Consider the following 23045-nt stretch of genomic DNA (forward strand, 5'->3'; position numbering starts at 1 on the left):
TCACTTATTCTTCTTAGTTAACATAAAAACACACAGTACAGCACGTCAGTACAATTGAAACAACCAAAGGGGTTATTAAAACCAGAAAGGGTTTATTTCTTTGATGTGCATCTAAGTAATGACAGTTCATACAGCTCTTCCATTTTTTTTCCTCCATCATTTTAAAACTGTTGCCTTCCAATGTGATGTGTGCCTTTATCTTCATACCACAAACCAATATAATTCTCCTGAAATATCTTTTGTATTTTATAGGGACATCACAATTGTGATAATTTAGTGACATCACTGGAATCTGTCTGCAATCAACAGAGCCTGCATTTAAAATCAACTTCTTTGGATAATAATTACTTAGCTAACAAGTGGTAATGATTATAATACGTGATGAGGAGTCACAGGATACAATTTACATCTGACTTTTGGCTTTGACAATATCTCATCTGTTGCTAAGAGTATAATGAGGTATAAATCACAGTTTGTGGTATTTTATCATGCATCTGTCATTCCTCTTGTACATAGAAGTTCTCCTCTCAAAAGTGTGGTTTATTAATGAAATGACAGAAACAAAAGAATTGGCAACCCCATTCCAAAATCTTCATAGGTGAATTGAGAAGATGGCATTTATGACTGTGTGCGGAACCTAAAAAGCCTGCAGCAACCCAGCAGGATGAAGGAAAATACGTGGAGAAGGCAAGGAATGTAAAGAGCAACTGGGGAATTTAAGTATTCCATACTCTAAACATGTATACCTTCTCATACGTGGCTCTACTCGTCCCTTGCCACAGTAACAGCAGCCAATACTTCCCAGTAATCCAGATAGCCAATCAGTATTTTCTACTACAACCTTAACCAATTCCATCAAAAACATTACAGAATTTCAACCTCAAGTTTAAAGTCCTCCAGCCGGGGTAACAGTAAAGTTGCTACAACTGCCATCGTATCTTTGGGCTGTGTTTGGGGGGAGGTGAAAGAAGACGAGAGTGCACATGCAGGTGTTGAGTAAGGGAAGTATCAGGGCTCTGTTGCAATGTCAGCCATGGTTAAATCGCCTTCTAACATTCACGATCAAGGCTTTTCACAAAAATAAAGGCCATTTGGGCAAGGTACCAGAAACGGAGAGAAAATGGCGAGAAAAAATACCTGAGTTTCAAGCTGCTTGTGAAACGAGATGCACATCAAAAAGAAACAAAGCTCGCCCTTCCGTCAACATATTAACTCTCTCCCCCTCCAAGCACGTAGCATATCAGAATCAGCAGATGCATTTTAAAAATGAAAAACGGAGGCATTTTACATATGAATATACTGCACACATCATAGACTTGGAAACAAAGTAGTGGCATTTATAAATCTGGATGAAATAGATTTGAAATGCCTCAACAGATAAATATTGTACAGTCCGTTTTTCTGCTTTGAAACAGGGAACAAGTGCAGCTATAATAAACTGACAAATTATTCTGAGCATCCCGACATGTTCACAGTCAATACTGCAGCCAGATTTTCTTGAACTCTCTAAAGTAACCTTTCTCATCATTGCTGAGTCAGGTATGATAAGTTCATAAATCACGCCCAGAGTACGGAATATTTCAAACTCTGGGCACATCCAAAATGTTCACTATAGCCATCCCTCAAAAAAGCTGCTTTCCTGTAAACAAGCTTTGGGACATTATTTGCAACCTTATCGCTCCCTTATGTACTGACTTCCCCCGAACCCTAAAACTGCAAATTCTTAAAACTGGGTTGGTTGCAAATTTGTCTAAAAATCGGTAATTTATATGGAGGAATTTATTATATACATACTCCACATTCACTGGTAAGTCAAAACAAACACTTAGAGGCAATAATCTATATACATTTTGCAACGTTCCTCCCCTCCTCTCTCGAGTACGTGGACTCTTGCTGGGGTGATTCCAAAGGTACTATAGGTACCTCATACAAGTAGCGGACAGCGAGTGTCTGGAGATTACGCGACCATAAATGGATATACAGCCAAGCACCTGATGTGCACAAGAGGGCCAACATCCACCTTGGATTCTGAGTGGCTAACTGTAGCCCACCAACTGCTGGCCCAGCAGAGATATGGTAGCTCAGTATAGACAGGGGATTGTAGCTTGTATTACTTAATGCTGCATTGGGCAGTTTCTTTACCCACCTGGCCATCAGAAGAGCAATACAGCTAGTACAAAACTGTGCAAAGTGCATGGAGGATATACAAGAGGAGAAATGAAACAGTGATCCAGCAAACTGCAACTGCAAGCGATCTCTTCATTCCCTCCCCCTCAAAAAAAGGTCATGACCGCATGTAAGAGCCCATTTGGTTAGAACACTGGGCCGTATCAAATTAAAAATATTAGAGATTACATAGAACTGCTTTCATTTCAATAGACCATCAACCCAATATTAGTTGTCGCCACTATCCAAGCAGTAACCAGAACTGGAATAATTTCACACACAGCCAGTTTTCAGTCCTGCTGGAAGTTAACCACTGGTTGCACATGCAACATCATTCTCCCTACTGATCAAATAGTGCTTGGAAAATCAGAAAATTGTCATTGTCCACTGTTTCCTGGTGCTGCAGCCAACCCTGCCTTCCAGCACGGAGGACGTGCCTGTTGCTGAAACACAAAGATCAGTCATTTCCAGTCACATTTATTGTGCTGAAGAATGGACCACATCTCAAAGATCTGACTGCTCGGTCAAGTTTTTTGACCTTCAATCTGGCAAAAAAAAACAAGCAGCAGAAAAAAAATTACCATTTTAACCTTGATATGTTAACTCTGGAATGCAGAGCAACTGATAAACTGGCTTCAGTATCAAACGGTGATCAATTTCCGGCTTACAATAAAGGACAATTACATTGTGCACAAGATCACATAACACTGACAGTATTGTCACTAGGATTTCAATAAAACATGGTGGCGGGAGTTAGAAACTTTCACATTATGTTCACTCGAATTGTAAAAAGCACTCAGAATGCAATTATAAATTCCATCCACTCAAAATGGGGCGGTGTCTGCACAGAACATTTGAAGTTTAACATCAAGGCAAGTACTGATGGTTACTGTTCGGTCACTGGCAGTGGTAATGATGGAAACAATTTATGAAGAATCATACATGTGCACCATTAAAACATTACATGTAATTTTTCCCTATAGCTTGTTGGTACCAATACACTAAATAAACCTAGTGACAACACAGACAAGTATGACATGTGAATTATGATATTAAATAACACTTTTGATATAAACTGAAGACCTGTAGGAAGCTTGCCAGGAGAAAGGGGGAAGAATTTAAAAAAAACACCTGTATGTCAGCAAAGTGAGAATGAATGTATTAGAAAGAGTACTGTATAATACTAAGAAGCACTACAGTAGTCAATCCCTCATTTACTGTAGGTTATAAAGCAGAGAAATGTATTTGGTCATCAAAATGTACAGGAGTGATACAAGTCCGTAAACACTTGGAAAATACTGCACTGTTAAAGATTAGCATCGCTTTCATTCTGCTCTATTTATACATGCATTCCAACTTCAATCTATCATCTAGGTTTCCAAATTCAGATTTTAAATGATAGGTAATACCTTGAAGGGCTAGGCACACCATTCAATGGATCCATTCTGGACATAAGATTGAATCAATGTCACTTCAAATCAAACCAAAGAACTTTGTGAGGAGCAAAGCATGATGATGATGCATAGGATTCCTGATAGAGAATTTTGCCCACTCTCCTCCCCTCACTAATATATTAAACAAGATTTCTGTTTACAATCAGTTAGGAAACATAAAATGGGATCCCAGCATCAATAAGCTTCTTTATCTTTTTAAATTAAGGCAAAATAAAAATAAAGCTGCAATCTTTTAGAGCATGCAAGTGTGAAATAATTTGGCACGTCATGTTCTAAATATAGTTACTGCTGTCAAAACTGCCCTGCTCTTTACAGTTGTGTTGCCTTGTTAGCCATATAATTTGTTTCACAAATGAGGTACCTTGCTCCTGACCTGAAACAGCTCTTTAAAGCCTTGGTCACAGTTTCCATGGCAACCCGTTATCTGGATTAGAAGTCAGGCAAAAATATGTGCGCTGTACAGCTTGCAAATTGAAATTCCATTCAAACAAAATCTCGATGTGTCACAATTTTGAGGGGAAAAAAACCATTGCGAAAATGGGCTGATCATTTTAAAAATGTAAGATAGGAATGGGAAATTCAAGATTTGCAATGATATGTTGCAAACACAATTACATTTAATTAAATTAAGGGACCCATACTAGAAGAAAAAAATACATAAAAACTGATGGTGAAAAAAGCATTTACTCCATCCATCCCTGCAACCTATTAAAATTTTAATATTGTAAATGGTGTTTGAGCAACACCAGCTGAAAGAGGCACATTGAACTTGTGTGTTTAGCTTTTTTATAATGGATCAGGATTCCCAAGGAACTGATGCTAGCAATTTACCCATGAACGGAATCTGCATGAGGTATAAAATTGAAAACTGTACATGTGGCGGAAGATTGGAAATAAATGGCACAACATTTAATAGATCTCAGAACTGACTCACACCACCTAAGGGGATGAGTGGGTCCAGAGGCCAATTCAGCAAAATCATTTTTTTTGGTGAAGGTGGCAAATCCTTCCATTTTCTCCCCAGGCTATGTACTTAGGGCCAAGAGCGGGTAATCGACCTCAGTTGAAGGTATTAAACCCGTGCTCCCATTACTCCTGAAGATGCTCCAACGTGCTGCATCACTAAAGCATGCAGGATGTGTTTTGATATATACCTTGTTTCGATAATGCTTTCTCCATCCAGTTTCAAAGTAGGTAGAGCTACCAACTTCTCTTCAAAATGCTTGCATTTGGCATTTAAATGTTTTTTTCATTCCATCTCCGTGAAGTGCTGACAGACATTTTTCTATTTTAAAAGGTGCTATATAATGCAAGTTGTAAGGAATGAATGTAATTGCCTGGCATTCATAGGAAACAAATCATTACTACTATTTTTCCTTGCTTTTGTGCTCTAGAGCTGGGAGATGTTAGTGCTCCAGAATGGAACTCTTTCCATCTGAATTAGCCAGCAGTAGCATCAAACACAGCCAGATTAGACAAGACTGTTAGATACAGAATAAAGCTCCCTCTACTCTGCCCAAACATGACTCAGCCCAAAACTTAGAACCCCCGGCTAGCACACCAATGTGATATTCTTTTCATTTCCCACCGGCCATCTGAGTGAGATTGTCAATTTGGTGCCAAATTCGGAGTAGTTTTACAGTGTGGGTCCATGCCGACTAGGAACTGCATTAAACCTGCCTAAACTTGCTTCACAAAGAGGACTCTTCACACGTTTTATAGTTTCCCACAATTCCAACAAGAAGGGCAAGGAACAAGAGTAATTTACTTGGAGATTCGACCACATCATGCTGTCCTCCATTTAATTTGAATACTGATGCTCCTGTTCATTTTCTAGCAGAGGGCAAGGTTAGCGTTCATTACTGTGGGTGCAACTATTATATTGATGCAACAAATATGCTGAACGCTACTGTATAGAAATTGTATCTTGTGAAATAGGTCGTTTTAACAGCTTTTTTTTTAAGTGCTTTTTAGAATGGATATTAACAGGATGGTATGCCCAGTTGTGTTTTTTTTCTAGTGATTTAACACTGCAGTATTCATGCAGTCATAACAAGCAAGGGTAGAATGTCATTGCTTCCATTATTCTCCCTCTTTTTCTTTTCTTTCTCACCCCAACTGAAAATGTTCTGGGTCCATATTTGCAAACGGCAGGCACAGAAACAAGCCACCTGAAATTTAGCAAGATATGCTGAACCAGGAAATGTTTGTGTGAATACCGTTCTTGGGTTGGCAGATAATCAATGTGCTAGGAAGTAACAATAAATGTTTTCAATTTCCAACATTCATGTTGCAAAAATACACACAAGAAAACTGCATGGCTCCAGCATGGATCTCAAATATTTTCTGGTTGTTAGTTAATAATCATACTTCTCCAAAAAAGATGAATATAGTTAGCATTCCAACTGGAATGGAGGTTCAGTATATTAGCAAAGAAAAAAAATGACAAGAAAACACTTAATTTTAGTGCTTTAGAATAAATAAATAAATATAATAAAATAAATAAATGAAATGAAATCAGTGAAGCAGAGACTGGCCAGTCAGTTCACTTAACATTAAATAATTTCATTTAAAATATCAAATAATTCAACAGAATTTTTTCCTAAGTCACAGAGAAATGGATATGAAAAATTTGGGAGAGCTTCTTCCTCACATTTCTTCTCCGAAAGAAATATGAAATGCCTGAAGTTGATATTTGTATTGTCGCACAGCCTATTTTAAAAAGAGTCGAGATATAGAAAGCTGGATATTACACATCAGTGTAAGCTGCACAAGTGTTTGTGTTTTTCAGAATCCATTGTTTTCAGAAGTCTTTTCTGTTGAATTCATGAAGAATGTTATATTACTGGAACCAAGCAGTTTCTGTAAGCAATTCTTGGGAAAATTAATGCTTTAACAAAGGAAGTGAATGAGTAGTGTTTAAATACATCAAACAAAAATCACCTGCAGTAAACGGCTACTGCAATATACTACAATGGGTTATGAATCTTTATAAATAAGGCTACTGATCAGTAAGTGAGAAAGTCTTGTATTAATAAAATTACAGTGAAGATACCGTTTTCACCATTGATAATGTGACGTAGTTGTGCATAATTAGGTAAGAAGTATTAAGACAATTACAGTACAAGCACAGCACAATACTGTCAGCCATTTCACTGACGTGAGCCGTGTTCTAGGTGAGCACTAGCATACAATCTATCTTTATCTTTTGTTTCGATTCAGATCCATCCCCAAGCCATTCTCTGGCCAGAATATATTGTGTTAAACTTGCAGCTTGCTGTCACCACCCTCTTATATTTAGGAGCTGAGGAATGGTTTCAATTTTAACTATTCCTATAGATTCACAATTGTGTGTTTTTAAGGCAGTCACTTCAGATGAACAAACTTCAATGCACCTAGTAACTGAAATAAACATGTAGTCAGCACAAAAAACCATGGTGATCTGCCCCAAGAAGACCACAAAGCAAGCCTTGGTAATTGGATGTCAGGTTCTAGAAATGTTCCCAGCCCATTTATGTACTATTTAAAAATTATTACATGTACAAAAACAAATCAGGTATGACAATTATACTACAATTCAACTGCTGGAACACATCTTATAATTTTGAAATGCAGACTTCTAAGATTGAGGGGCAAGGCGCATCGAAAGGTCCAATTTAATAAATTAAGATGTGAAGAGTTGAGTAAATTTAGAAGCTCCATGCTGCACTATCATGGTGCATATCATGCTAATGGAAATATCCAGCTTCATCAACATTTAATTTGTTTAGATGCAAATGTTAAATACCCCTCCTTCCAGTAAAAATAATAAAAATGTGTATGTAAAGTCCAACGAGATAGCCTTGGAAAAATTTAGAGGATTTAAAACAAACTGCCTTTTTAGCAGCAAAACTATATTTCTATGGTAACTTGGTTATTTAAATAAAGTTATCTTTATAGCATCAGTTTCTTTGTCAACTTCTTTGAATCAACAGGAACAGAAGTATTATTCTATCCCATTTATATGTAGCCAAGAGATCAGTTGATACTTAACAATGACCATTAGGAAACTGTTATTCAGTGTGTGCATGAAGCCACAAAACCTAACTAATGTCCGTCAAAACCAAAAATATGCTGCTTTGATTTAGTGACCACTTTTCATGATTTGTCAACGCACAACTACACTAGATTAGTCAACAAATAACAAAATGATTCAACAGCAAATAAGCCACCCTCTTGTACTGCACCATTCAAATAACATTGGAACACAGAAAATCCGAGGTTAACAAATCTTACTCCTCAAAACCAGTCCATTCACAACAGTGTGTAAATAGCTTATTTTAATTAAATCGGCATTCTAGTTAAATTTCACATAGAATTTGAAAATTGTAGAAAGGATGAACTGCAGGAGTGATGAGGTAAAACAACAATATTCATGAGAATATAACTCCAGGGCAGGAATAGGTCAGCCTGTTCATCAAGTTTGGACCATCGAGTCTACGCATGACTAACTCGAGGACATCTATCCCACACCAGCTGATCTCCTACTTTAAGGAACACTGAAGCCCTGAAATGATGTCATGGTGCCAAATGTACCAAAAGTTAATCCTTCTCTGAACCGTCTTGAGTCGAGACACAACCCATTTATTTTAAATTAATGCCTCTACTAAAACAAGAGGAATTTCAGACAAACACATCAATACCTTCCCCCAGCATCACATGATCACATCAGATGTGCTACTTCCAAGAGTTCTAAAATCCTCTTGGCTCCTTTTCCTTATTGTGCAGATGTTACATTGCCATGCACCTCCTACAATACGGGCAAGCCCCCAACAATATTGCTCTTCAAATTCACAACAGGCGGCCAGCAATAAGAACATAATAGGAGCAGGAGTAGGCCATACAGCCCCTCGAGCCTGTTCCGCTATTTAATACGATCATGGCTGATCCGATCATGGACTAAGGTCCACTTCCCTGCCCGCTCCCCATAACCCCTTAATCCCTTATCAGTTAAGAAACTGTCTTAAATTTATTCAATGTCCCGGCTTCCACAGCTCTCTAAGGCAGCAAATTCCACAGATTTACAACCCTCAGAAGAAATTTCTCCTCATCTCAGTTTTAAATGTGCAGCTCCTCATACAGGGCATAAACTTTAAATTATGCCAAGGATACAAGCCAGTTTAAAATAACTATTTTCAACTTTTAATTACAAAGTTTATATGTTGTGCTCTTCAAATTTGCCCAATGTTGTTTCCCCATTTCCTATCTAGTTTTTATTTTAAACAAATTAAAGAAGATATGTTCTCAACAGATTTGATTCTTTAAAACCCATTTAATAATGGAAATATATGCAAAAAAAACACTTGTCAAGTTCTACTAATTCCCATTTTGTAAGTTAATTGTCCAATTCTTCAGAGCTACACTAGCAGAACAAATGGCCTTTGCTCCTGCATTGACCGGACTATCCTGAAATTAAATGGTTATAAAACTTGTTTTTACATTGCCTGCCACTTCAAGGCAGAATACAAACAATACTCCAATATTTATGGATTAGAAATATTTTATTTTCTGCACAATGTGAAGAAGCTGCAACTTTATATCTAGAAACTCTTTCTAATCTTCTGATGGCAGTGGTGGTGGTGATGGGGGGGAAAGTTATGCCACCTTCATACGAGCAGTCGAAGTAGCTGAGGATTTACCTAATCAATCTGCACAGGCCACAATTGTGTCCTCTTGTGGGGTCCATAATTAGGGCCATTAAGTCCCCCTACTTTGAAATTAAACCTAGTTCTTTCGTATGTAATTCAAATGGATTTATCAAATTTGAACTAACACAAAGACAACATTTCAAAACTGACAGGACAGCTTTAAAATTTGTTAGTAGCTCCACAGAACATTACCAAATTGCAGTGCCAATTTTAGCTTCACACAATAACAAACACCACAAAATTGGCTAACAATTATTAAAAAGTCACTATATGCGCGAATGCTCCAAATCTGAAAAACTATTTGCATGAAAATAACCAATGTTGGTGAAGGCAGATTCGAGACTCACCATGCTGGAGTCTAAATTTGATCAGTTTTAAAAAACATTTCCAAGTATAGAGATGCTGTTTCAGCAAGACGTGCAGCCTGTTTAAGCATCATTAAAATATAAGACTCCACTTACATTGAACTTGTATAACGAATTTTACAATAATTGTCAAACAGGAAGTGTCAGTGAAGGAGGCTATTTCAATATTTAGTCCTTAACTTAATTACAGGGAAACAGGGTTTTTGTTAAACAATCGCCAGTAGGTTAACTAAACTTGCAAAGTCGAATATTTGGTGATTAACATGAATCGGGGGGTCGACCGTGCAGAGGTACAACCTCTTGTGGTTTCGGGTGCTGTGCTCCTCACTGCCTCTCAGCTAGGCCTGTTTCCAATGATATCAAATAAAAGCGCAGCCATAACAAAACCTTTTATTCAACTACAGCCAAGCTACTCTGTTTCACCGCCCGCCCGTTCTGCTCATCCATCTCAATTTGTTAAGAGTTTAAAAAAGAAATAATAATTTATACCACCAGGGACTGAGCACATCTTTTTAAAAAAAAAAGATTTCTGGGTCAAAATAGCCAGGCAACAGTAAAAGCCATACTCTCTCTGCTTAGCCTGTTAAATCTCGACAATCTACTTACATTTCATATAGATGCTTTTCGGTTCGCAATCATTCCATTGTCTCGGAACTCCAATAAGGGAAATTTGTCAAAAGACATAATTTTTTCCCCAAAAAAAGATACAACTACAGTAAGATCCCTGGAGTCCGCAAACCTTGGTGAAAGGGACCTGAGGAGTCCCGCCCGCATCTGCCCCGATTGGCTCAGGGCAGAGAGCACCAACTCGACTGGCTATTACACCTGTCAATCTGCAGCTTGTGAAGGCTGAAGCATATGCCTGTTTCATTTTAATTAAAACGGGAAAAAAATTAAAATACAAGAATCGATATATAAATTACCTTCAAAAATGTACACAGTTAGCTCCAATAATATAAATTACCCTGTTAGAAATGTACAGAATTAGCTCCAAGAAGAAGCTAATTACTGAGATTTATTTTCAGCCCCTAACCCGCAACCCCCCCCGACCACCACCACCTCCAGTTAGGCTTCGCACCAGCAAATGCTTGGAGATCAAAAGACAAGTAATGAGATTGCGGACACGTTGCCCTTCCGAAGGTTATTGATTTTATTGCATTGTAGGATGCCTGCATTACCAGCACACGCCTTGTATAGGATGTTTTCTCGCCACTCCAGATTATAAATCTCGCTGCCAGTTCAAATCGAAGACTCAATGGAACCTTGTACTTTATTGCACAATTCTGTATTTAGATATACATTTTACTTCAGAAACATTCGAGAAGTCAAATGTAAAGCAAATTCCCCATCATGCATTTTTAAAATTTTAAACACTATAGTTTGATGCACCAAATTCCAAAATAAAATTAAAAGGGGCAAGAAATAGTTTGTTCATTTATTTCTAAGCGAGGAATATGAATAATCAGGGTATAAATCTCCTATTAATTTGATGACGGCTGCATTTCTTGAACTGTGCGAGAGCAGGAAATGCGAATGCCATGAACAGTGCCTGGACTGTAGTATAGGTTACCAACATTCAATTTAGCAACTCTATTTTATAGAAAGCTGCGCAAGTGTTCAGTGCTAATCCTGATATAAGTGCTATTCATCTTGGTACTGCTAGTTTACAGTGCTTCAGAAGTCTGTCTCATATTCAGTATAAACTCCTTTGCTACTGCATTGAAAAAATGGACAGATTCAGAAAGCATTTAGAAAGAGATTACATTCAGACTTTTTCTTTGCTGGACCAGAGTAGTACTGCTGTAAATAAAAATAGAAAATGCTGGAAATACTCAGCAAATCAGATGGCATCAGTAGAGAGATAAACATGTTAACATTTCAGGCCGGTGACCTTTCATCAGAACTTAAGTGTTTCCAGCATATTCCATTTTTATTTTAGATTTCCAACATCCGCAGTATTTTGCTTTTGTTTTGGTACTGCTGCAAAGTTTGCTAGTTTTAAACAAAGAGTAATTGGTATTTTCAGTAGCGAAGGAGTTCTCCCTTTGTTCCTCAACTCCACCCCCAGTGTCTTTCCGAATTGTTGCTGTACTATACTAGTGCTCACCCAGATACCAAAAGTACTAGCACCAACACAAAACCCTACTCAACTTTCGAATTGCTAGGTCTGTGTTCCAGCTCGTCATCCAACTCTTGGGGCTCTGGACTGAGGAGTTTCAGCTTTTTCTTTGGCGGGTTTTTCAAAGTACCCAGCCTCTCTTTCACTTTGTACTCGAGGGTGCTGTGAGGGATTCCGTAGGTACTCTGCGCTTTCGAGACACTCATCTTTCCATTCATCACTACAGTAATAGCTTCTTCAAGGATCTCATTGTTGTACTGTCGATAGCGTCCTCGCTTTTTTCTAGGCTGCTTCGAGTCACCTTCTTGGTCAGATGTGGCCTGCTGCTTACTAGAGGTTGGCTGGTCCACATCTGAGCACCAGGAATCATGTCCTCCATCAACCAAGCTCACCACCCCTTCCCTGTGCCACAAATTCTGCTTTGGAAGGATCACTCTGAGTTTCCTGTGAAGTGCGCTTTCAATCTGTGAATTCATGAGCAACGAGCTATAGGTATAATGATTTGTGGCATTGGTTTCACAAGAGAGGTCCATTCCCCGAACCCGTGGTATTTTCAAATCCACTGAAGCTGAATGGCCTTGGTCTTTCTTCGCATCATGTTTTGTCTGAACTGATCCTCTTTGAAATGTAATCTGATGGAAAGGAAGTTCCTTGGTATCTGCAGATGTATCCTTTCCCCTGAATTTTACATGTTCCAAATTGAATTCATAATGTGGTTTGGCCCAGGGGGCCTCTCTGGCTAGTATTAAGTGCTGTCCACGGTGCTGAGATGCTGGTCCTAAATTGGATGTAGTAGATGCCTCATTCCTGCTTACTGGTTCCTCACCCTTTTGGGCTGATCGAGTCACTGGTATTCTGAGAACAACAGAAGATCCACAACTGTTCTGCGTCACGGTCTGAATGCTTCTTAGCGACTTTGGAAGTGTCCCTTCAATACTTTGCGATTCGCAGTCCAATTGTTGTTGGCCAGCTCTCCCAGGACGCCTAGGATTGGATGGAAGGAAACTCAGGTGAGCAGGACTTGCACAGGCAGGAAGGGATGGATGGGGGTCACTCCTTTATTAGAAGACCTTGCTTGGGTAACATCACTTTATGAATCTATTGAATTTAACAACCTCAGCGTCTGCATCAATTTTAATTTTATTTTTGTTTGAATAATTATTTATAAAATGGTTTGAAAATATTCACCAACAATGTGAAATAGCTCAAACTGAGGCATTGGAATCAAAGGTCCCCCAAAATACAAAAATTATACAGCTGTAAGGGCAGTCATTTTGTTTTTAAAAAGGGTGCACGAATTTCTGTTGAAATGACTCGCGTAAATAGTCTACAAACAGTAGTTTTATTGCACATTACAACTTAACATATATTGTCACTCAGCAAATACAAAATTAATTTTCATGTAACAAATGTGACGTTACCGCTAAACAAGTAATAAAAGAGTCAGCCAAATGATGCAAGATTAAACATTGAATGCCATAATGTTAAAATAGCACATTTGTGCAAGCCACACTTTTACCAAGGATTTCAATAAATATATAATCTTAAAAAACAGGAAAGTTCCCAATAATTTTGCAGTGCTTGCCAATGTAACTTCAACACAGATTATGCCTTTCATATGCATTACACTTTTTTCTTGCTAATATTGTTCCCTTTTTAGTCCCCTCACTCACTCCTGAAGCCACTGACTAATGCCACTGACTAATGTACAGTTCCACTGGTGCCAAGTGCCCTCTGGTACTTTGCCCAGGCGGCAACTCTTCATATTTGAGCCTAGGGAGTGAGTGTTGACAGGCTATTTGATCACAAATCCATGAAAAGGAGTAATTTTCAGGGCTACAGGGAAAAAGCAGGGGAATAAGACTAATTGGAGAACTTCAAACAGCTGGCACAGGCACGATGGATCGAATGGCCTCCTTCTGTGCTCTATGATTCTATGATCACAATTCGGCTCATTCTTGTTCTCATCGACACAGGTGCACTGCTTTCCAGTGAGGGTCACTGAATAGCTATCAGGAGTGAGAACCCTCCAAGCCAAGGGTGCAAAAGCCAATTGTAGCACCCCTACTGCCATCCCAGCAGAGATCAGATTCATCAGTACAGAGCAGGAATTAACCCAATACCTCACTGGTCTATGGCCCAGCTGTTGACTGCTTTAACCAATTCAACCATTTAGGAATCATATATTACTGCTTTCATATATCAGTAAAAGAATGATACAGCACAGAAGATGACCATTCAGTCCATCATGCCTGTGACGGCTCTTTGAACGAGCTATCCAATTAGTTATATTTCCCTGCCTTGCAAACTTTTGCCCTTCAAGTATTTATCCAATTCCCTTTTGAAAGTTACTACTAAACCTGCTTCCACGCCCTTTCAGGCAGCGCATTCCAGATCATAACAACTTGCTGCATAAACAAATTTCTCCTCATCTCACCTTTGGTTCTTTTGCCAAATCTTAAATTTGTGTCCTCTGGTTACCAACCCTCCTGCCACTGAAATACAGTTTCTCCTTACTTACTTTATCAAAATCCTTCATGATTTTGAACACCTCTATCAAATCTAAATGCAACATTTCAATTGCTGATCATTAACCAAATAATTTTCACTTACCCGATCTGATTGCACATTACGTCAATTCCACTGTATAATTTGTGATACTTTTACCCTTTTGAAAATTTGGAAATGTTTTGCATCATAGGCTCAGAACTTCGTCTGGGTAGCACCATTAGTAATAAATACTAAACCTCTTCTGGGTAGTACCATTGGTAATAAGTACTAAACTGTCTCATTTGCACACATTCCAGTTTTAAAAATTCATTATAGTTGTAGAATGTCAACAGCGATGCCTTCTTACCAGGTGTGAATTCAAATCAGACTCTACAATACATGCAGATTTGATAGCAAGTCAGATTTGTGGGAAGTATCAAAATACTACTTTAGTGTGGTCCTTGCAGTTGTAGATATATAGTGGGGGAGAACAGAAAAGGATCCTTACTGGATCCTACATGGGTTAGATACATGGTGAAGGTCACTCTACTTTCTAACAACTGCAAGAAAGCAGCCCAGCATGAGATCGCTCACACCAGATGTCCTGTAGCCCATGAGTGCCAATCTGTGCTGAATTGTAAGTCGTCTTGCTTGAAAGGTCAGGCTTTGGCTCCTCATAGCTGGCAGAGAGAATTATGCCTCACGAGTTCAGGCTTGATCCAGTTCAGAGATTAAGTCATGAGCTAACACGGCATTATCCACTGCCTTCATTTTCATTTCTAAATACAGTAAGTAGTATTACACTTCACTATTCAGAATTTGTGTTACATTGATAGACAAAAACAAAATAAAATGCCCAGCAAAATCTAACAGCAGCCTGTCAATAGGATATTTGTTACTTACTCTAGTTTAACATTTCAATTTGATTATTTAAGAACCACCAAAAACATCCCTTCCTGCGAATGAGGTCACTCTTCATTCATCCAGTCAGTGCGACCTAAACTTCCCCTACTACAGCATCGAATTGGTTCATAAATTAATCCAGAGCTTTCACCCCTGCTATTCTATCCTGGAATCCATTCACCTGTTGATCACGGCTTGCTTGAAAGCATAACTTCCTGGCATCTATCCTAAATTGCCTTTCACGAGTCCTACCCTACCAATTTAATTTAAGGTGATTTTCTGGACTTCCCTTTTCCATTTCACTTAATATCTTATATACTTCTAGAAGGTCGGACTCCTCCTTTCAAGCCTGAGCAGCCCAAGTTCCTTAAGGGTTTCCCGATAACTCAGACTTCTAACGCTAGGGAACAGCCTTGTTGCTCTTCTCCGCATTGTCTTCAATGCTTGGATGTCTTGGTGACCAGAAATATCACAAGGTGTGATCAAGCCAGAGCATTATACAGGTTTAAACATGAATTTTGTGATTTGTTTTGGCTATGTAATTCAACAGTCTATTGGTTTTAAATTACAATCCTACAATTTCTATCCAGACCAGTGTCACAACGAATGAGAAAAGGAATTTAAATTCCCTTTCCGCCTAGATAAGGCACGTAGCAAAGATAGTTGTGTGCTGTCGGTCTTGTATGGTTGCTGTGGTGAAAGATACTCTAGAATAGACCCATAAATTCTTGGTACTGTATATGAAGGGTCTCTGGCAATTGAACAGAACAACTCCCATTCACTTGACACAATTCAACCTTCATTACATCACAATCAGGGCCCCAATGTAAATTAGGTTTGACTCGGTTAAGGGAGGGAGTATTTGTTTGCTGCTGAACATTGTTAATGAAAGTAATGAGATTTATTTTTGCCAAAACATACAACAGTGATGTTGAAATGCAACATTACATTATTGGTGACATCAAAAAACAAAAATAATAACGCACTCTTCTTCACTAAAATAAAACTAAAATGTTTTCATGAAAATGGTCCCATGAAATTAAATTCAGTTTAGGAATTCTATGAATATTACCTAGAGTTTCCATACACATATACACAAGCCTAACATCATAACACATTACGCTCACAGATCTAGTATAAAGCTCCAGAATTAATGTACATTTTTGCTGCAGTGTTGTATTACAAGATTAATTTATTACACCAATTGTGCAACATAAAAACAGTTCGAATAACACAGGGTCCAAGTAAGTAAACAACAGAATTTAGATAAACTCCCCCCCCAAAATGATTTCAAACAGACAGCAAAAAATGATTAGAAACAGCCTAGCTAGAAGGAATTTAAGGGAAACTACATTTTACTCCCATCCAAATCTGGGTGGGACATGTGTGCACATGTGAAATAGTCCTGACAAATCATATACCAAGCAACTGTTTACATTCACATGTACATGATCAATGCCTATTTCCTGTGATCTGGCAGTTCCACAAATGCATAGCCTTTTTCCTTTAAAAAAAATTGTATGCCAATTTTTCTTCAGTCCAAAAATAGAATTGGGGCAGGTGTATAGATACAGAGATGTGGCAGTCAGATAACATATGAGTGAAACGGGTGCATTTTGCTTCTATGTCCAATCAGGCATACGTATGGCTTTTTTATAAATCCAACATTGGAAAATAAAACTTGCCTTTATTTCTCAGTATTATCTGGCAGCCACCCTGAAATTAATCTGTTATATTTAAAATCACACTACCTAAATTAGGGTCATCATCGTATATGCCTGATTGAGTAAGTTCCCATTCCAGAAGAAGAGCAGTTACTGCTGCTTATTTTAAATACATTTCATTCCAAGACTTTCAGGAATATCAATTAGCATCTTCAAAAGGAAACTGGATTGCTGCAAATTCTAACTCTAGTTAAAGAAAGTTTTACTTAACATTTCCCTGTATTCGGTATTTTTCTCGTCTCTTTTCCTGAAGGCATCAACTCAGGCACCGATAGCCACTGAATGTTTCTCTTGTAACCATTTTTTCTATATATGTCTAGATAGGAAGTGTCAGCAGGTACTTCAACCACAGGGATCATTATAGCGAAGCCCAATCCTGTCCTCATCCAATGTCCACACACAAGCACTTTCCAGCTGGGGTCATTGGACAGTCATCAGGAATGGGAATCTTTGGCTTATTTTCCTCTCCCTAATTCAAGAGATGTCAATTGTACAGCCAGTGGTCCCAATCCGGCCTGCGGAAGATTTTGATCTGGCCTGCAGACCGAGACTCCTTGCATACGAATCGATCAAAATGATCATCCCCTTCCCCCACCCCAAATCCCAAACACAATCTGCAACACATCTGCCACCCACAGTGGATCCCGGGTAATAATCCGTTACTTCTCAAGCCTCCAATGACAATTGCTTTGTTGTGGCAGAACATTATTTTATTAACAGCTTGTGGTGCTGTAGTACTAGCTGAGTCAGCGACAGATAGATGAGTCTGCCCGATCGATGCTATGGAGAGGCGGTTCTTGATTATGATGGGTTCCCGGGTGCCATACAGTGGGCGAGTTGGTAAAGGTTCCAGTGATGCGATGAACCCGTCGCTGAAGCAGATGGTCTGTGCTGCCTGGCGCTGTTAGCACTAGAGCAGTAAATAAAGACCCTGCCTTTCCTTACAGAGGGCTCTTGTTAAAGGAAATCCTATGCTGTTGGCCCCTTTAGTTGGATGGATTGCCTAGTTCCCCAGGCCCACCATATAAAATTAATTTGACAACCCTGCCCTAACTCAAGTTTGACACCAATTGAACTATGTAGTCTGCAGCTCTGGCTTTAATTAGCTACCTCAGACACCAAGAGGGGAATGTTAACATAACCCACCCCCCGGGATCAGGTATAACACCTATTTGGCACATCACCTGATTTTACGCTCCACTGAAGTCAATAGAGACCAATATTGGGCAGGGTGTAAAACTGGTGCTCCACCCAACTCCATGAGTTTCTTGCACAGAGAACTAGGTTAAAATTACCCTTCAAAATAAAATTTTAAATCTTTGCGAGGTTCAGTTACTCTATGGTTTTACTAACTAAGGTATTGGGAGAACTCAGCCTTTCTTCTCTCTCTTAGTGCGCAGTCCATTCAATCACACTGTAGAACTCTGATATTAACCTTTGATGGCTGAGGACTGAGTCAGAGAGACCTAGTTTACTATGAATAGAAAGTTGTAAATATTCCTGAGGTTAATGCAGAAAATTGTGTAACAAAAGTAAAAACTTGATGTAGAACACACTAAAATGGCTCCAGACATTTCGTAGGCCAGACAATGCTTGCAAGGGCCATACAATTTAGGTTTTTATTGCTGTTCGAATAACAACGGTTAGGTTATTCATATTTATGAGAACAATGGTGGGAGAACGTAAAATGGTCTTGAAATGCTACATGGTCTCTAAATTAACGGTCCACTGGATTGATGCCAGTAAATTTAGAAACAGATGAGTGACAGTTGAAGTGTAACTGGCCTGAGGCACCAGTGAAACCATGCACTGCATGTTGCTCAGATTCGCATGCAGGCTTTTAACAAATTTGCATTTCATGGTTGCCCACATATAGAAAATAAGTTACAGCTTTTGGAAAGTCAGCAAACCAGTGACTGATATCAGTTCTCAACCTATAGGTCATTGTTTTGACCCTCAAATCTGTCCCATGATTTCACTGAAAGACACCACAGCAGTAAAAACCTGGTACGTATACATGACATCAGTATGTGGTTTTAGTAGAATTCCAATGAATTTGGGACCAGTATACTGACAATAACAGAAATAGCTTTCTATCGCTGCAATATATGTTTATTGCTTCCATATACTGGCATACAGACACCTATCTAGCACCATCATGACAACATCTTTATTCAACAAACTGGCTCACCAAGCAGCAAATGTGCGAATTTTAATGTTTGAGTTGACAAAATTGTAATATTGTGTCCAAATCCCAGAGCAATCTACTGATGGTTTGGAAGCAAATTATGTAGGGGAGAGGAACATTACAGATAGGTTAACCTGTCACAGGGCAAATCTAGATTGCTAGTAGCAATGCTATTACTAGATTTACTTAGCATATATGCTGTGGGGGAGGGAGGAAATTAAATTTAATCCAAAATGCTTTAAAATATTTCCTCCCCCCCGAAGCATAGGTGTCAAATACTCTAAATTAAAACAAATTGTTCCCACCACAATCACTCGCACCAACATATTTCATTCTAGTGTTATAAAGCTCGATGCTCTCTTCCGATGCTACCCAAATTCAGGAGGATTAGATCTGTAAAAGGTGTTTGTCACAGCTCACGGAAACTTATGTAAATTCTTATACGTCCATCGCTAGGCTTCATTAAAATCCTAATGACAACATTGAATATATTCTGGCATGTCAATATGTAAAGCCCAGGAAACCGCATCTCTCTTTCTTCTGGACTGCATTAAGCAAAACCACAATAATTAATTAATCAGAACAAAACTGACAAAAAGAAGAATACAATCAAAAAACCCTTATGACTTACACCAAGACAACTGAGCTACTTTTAGATTGCAGTTTTTCATATTTCCATTTCAGATCTTCAATATCAGTGAACATCTCTGGGCATTTATACTGTTAAATGAATTTTCCATTCTTCCGACAGTAGACTCATACACCTAGCTTTATCGGAGCTTGCGGGGGTCATTTTAACTGGCGGGAGGCCCACGGGATTGGGTGGAAAGCCGGTTTAACACCCCCACCCAATATTACGCTCTGTTGACTACAACGCAGAGTAAAATCGGCTGCACTGTAAAACCAGCATTGCACTCGATCCAATCAGTTTCCCGATGGACAGCTTTGGGTAGAATTGTCCCAAGTCTGCTGTGCTACCTACAGAAGATAGAATTAACAGTATAAATACTGGGACTTGGCTCCCACATGGTGTGCTCCCAGAATTCAAATAGAAAAGCAACTTATAACTTCCATGATGAGCAACAAGTTGAGCAATGTCCAGACCCTGGAAGTTGTGTAGATGAGCTTGGGGAAGTCCCTAGCATTGTTCCAACAAAGACAAGGTTAAAAGTAAGGTTTTGTGCAAAGCTGTAGCATATTAAAAATATGACTTCATTATAAATTATAAATACAGTGCTACCTGGAATGCACAATCCTTTCAGAAAATGGGCATCATGCGTGACCCCAAATTGTCCTCAAAAGTCTTGGAAATTAAATTATTTGCTTTGGGACATTTGACACAAAAAAGCTTAGTACAGGATTTTTTTTTTTTTTTTAAAAGGCAGAATTTAATTTTGGAAAAAAAAAACTAAATTATATTTCCTACCTAATTTGATCACGGAAAATCTACAAGTCTGCGCTTTACTGCATTTATGTTTCTCAAAATAACTGCATTTGCTCGGTTTCATAACGCAATGTTAGACGAGTACAAATGGTCATGCTGGTCAATTGTCCTGAACCTCAGTGATTGTACGAAGTTCGACATCACCACCTAACTGTGGTGCTTTATTATTGAAATACAGGTACTAGGTTTAAGATCAAATTATTCACAAAAAAACACTGAATAAAAATACTTCTCAGCAAACCTATGTCTGTAGGCATTACACACGTGTTTTAATATTGTTATATGTTTCTGCCTAGGGCACTGAAACTTTGATAATCAAAAAGAACTGCTTCCTTACATTAAAAAACAAGGTTGTAACTAATAAATAAATATTCTATTAGCAATATAACTAATACTTCCACTAATATACTATCAAAAAGTCTCAAAGCACGTTCCCAAATATCTTTATGTAGGTAAATACAACAACGATTCCGCGCTAGCAACATCCCACAAGAAGCAGTGAGATGAATGATCAGAATAATTATTTTTTTGATGTAATTTATTTTTGGAGAAATCTTGGCCAGGATACTTGTAGAACTCCATGCTCATCTTCAAATACTCCCATGAATGAGAGCTTTTAATATCCACCCGCACAGGTTGACTGGACCGCGGATTAATGTCTTATCTAAAGGAGGTTATTAAGTACTTACCTACAAATCATCACCATAGGCAAGATCGATTCAAAAAAATAAAATTTTAATGAAAAAAATTATTTTAAAAGCTGTCACACTGTTATATGGAGCCAATCTGTCCATTCCATTCAGAAAACAATCAAGTGAGAAACATAGAAAATAGGTGCAGGAGTAGGCCTGTACCGCTATTCGATAAAATCATGGCTGATCCCTCTCTCAGTACCCCATTCCTGCTTTCTCTCCATATTCCTTGATCCCCTTAGCCATAAGGGCCATATCTAACTCCCTCTTGAATATATCCAATGATATGCCATCAACAACTCTCTGCGGCAGGGAATTCCACAGGTTAACAACTTTGAGTGAGGAAGTTTTTCCTCATCTCAGTCCTAAATGGCTTACCCCTTATCCTTAGACTGAGTCCCCTGGTTCTGGACTTCCCCAACATCGGAAACATTCTTCCCGCATCTAACCTGTCCAGTCCCGTCAGTATTTTACATGTTTCTATGAGATCCCCTTTCATCCTTCTAAACTCCAGTGTATAAAGGCCCAGTTGATCCAGTCTGTCCTCATATGTCAGTCCAGCCAGTCTGGTGAATCTTCGCTGCACTCCCTCAATAGCAAGCACATCCTTCTTCAGATTAGGAGACCAAAACTGAACACAATATTCCAGGTGAGGCCTCACCAAGGCCCTGTACAACTACAGTAAGACTTCCCTGCTCCTATACTCAAATCCCCTTGCTATGAAGGCCAACATACCATTTGCCTTCTTCACCGCCTGCTGTACCTGCATGCCAACTTTCAATGACTGATGAACCATGGCACCCAGGTCTCGCTGCACCTCCCATTTTCCTAATCTGCCGCCATTCAGATAATATTCTGCTTTCGTGTTTTTGCCCCCAAAGTGGATAACCTCACATTTATCTACATTACACTGCATCTGCCATGTATTTCCCCACTCACCTAACCTATCCAAGTCACCCTGCAGCCTTTTAGCGTCCTCCTCACAGCTCACACCGCCACCCAGTTTAGTGTCATCTGCAAACTTGGAGATATTACACACAATTCAATCATTTAAATCATTAATATATATTGTAAAGAGCTGTGGTCCCAGCACTGAGCCCTGCGGCACTCCACTAGTCACTGCCTGCCATTCTGAAAAGGACCAGTTTATTCCAACTCTCTGCTTCCTATCTGTCAACCAGTTCTCTATCCACGTCAGTATATTACCCCCAATACCATGTGCTTTGATTTTGCACACCAATCTCTTGTGTGGGACCTTGACAAAAGCCTTTTGAAAGTCCAAATACACCACATCCACTGGTTCTCCCTTGTCCACTCTACTAGTTACATCCTCAAAAAATTCCAGAAGATTGGTCAAGCATGATTTCCCTTTCATAAATCCATGCTGACTGATCCGGTCACTGCTTTCCAAATGCGTTGCGATTTCATCCTTAATGATTGATTCCAACATTTTCGCTACTACTGATGTCAGGCTAACCGGTCTATAATTCCCCGTTTTCTCTCTCCTTTTTTAAAAAGTGGTGTTACATTAGCTACACTCCAGTCTATAGGAACCGATCCAGAGTCGATAGACTGTTGGAAAATGATCATCAATGCATCCACTTCTTTAAGTACACTGGGATGTAGACTATCAGGCCCCAGGGATTTATCAGCTTTCAATCCCATCAATTTCTCTAACACAATTTCCCACCTAATACGGATATCCTTCAGTTCCTCCTTCTCACTCGACCCTCAGTCCCCTAGTACATCCGGAAGGTTACTTGTGTCTTCCTTCGTGAAGACAGAACCAAAGTATTTGTTCAATTGGTCTGCC

At 38.9% G+C, this 23045-nt stretch overlaps 1 protein-coding gene across 11 annotated transcripts in view; it reads right to left on the minus strand.

Moving 5' to 3' along the window:
- LOC139260176 (uncharacterized) overlaps positions 1-23045 on the minus strand; it is a 412192-nt gene that overhangs the window by 344255 nt on the left and 44892 nt on the right. For 2 of the 11 annotated variants that reach the window (XR_011592730.1, XR_011592731.1), the window contains exon 7: positions 10279-12775. The exons of 6 other annotated variants lie outside the window; for them this stretch is intronic. The gene's annotated coding sequence lies outside the window, so the exon portion shown is untranslated. Of the gene's footprint in view, positions 1-4774; positions 6013-10278; positions 12776-23045 lie in introns of those variants that run through there. 3 more of the 11 variants (XM_070876431.1, XM_070876432.1, XM_070876434.1) reach the window with 2 other exon arrangements.

Source organism: Pristiophorus japonicus, chromosome 3, assembly GCF_044704955.1.
Source record: "Pristiophorus japonicus isolate sPriJap1 chromosome 3, sPriJap1.hap1, whole genome shotgun sequence".
In the NCBI taxonomy this organism is placed as follows: domain Eukaryota; kingdom Metazoa; phylum Chordata; class Chondrichthyes; family Pristiophoridae; genus Pristiophorus; species Pristiophorus japonicus.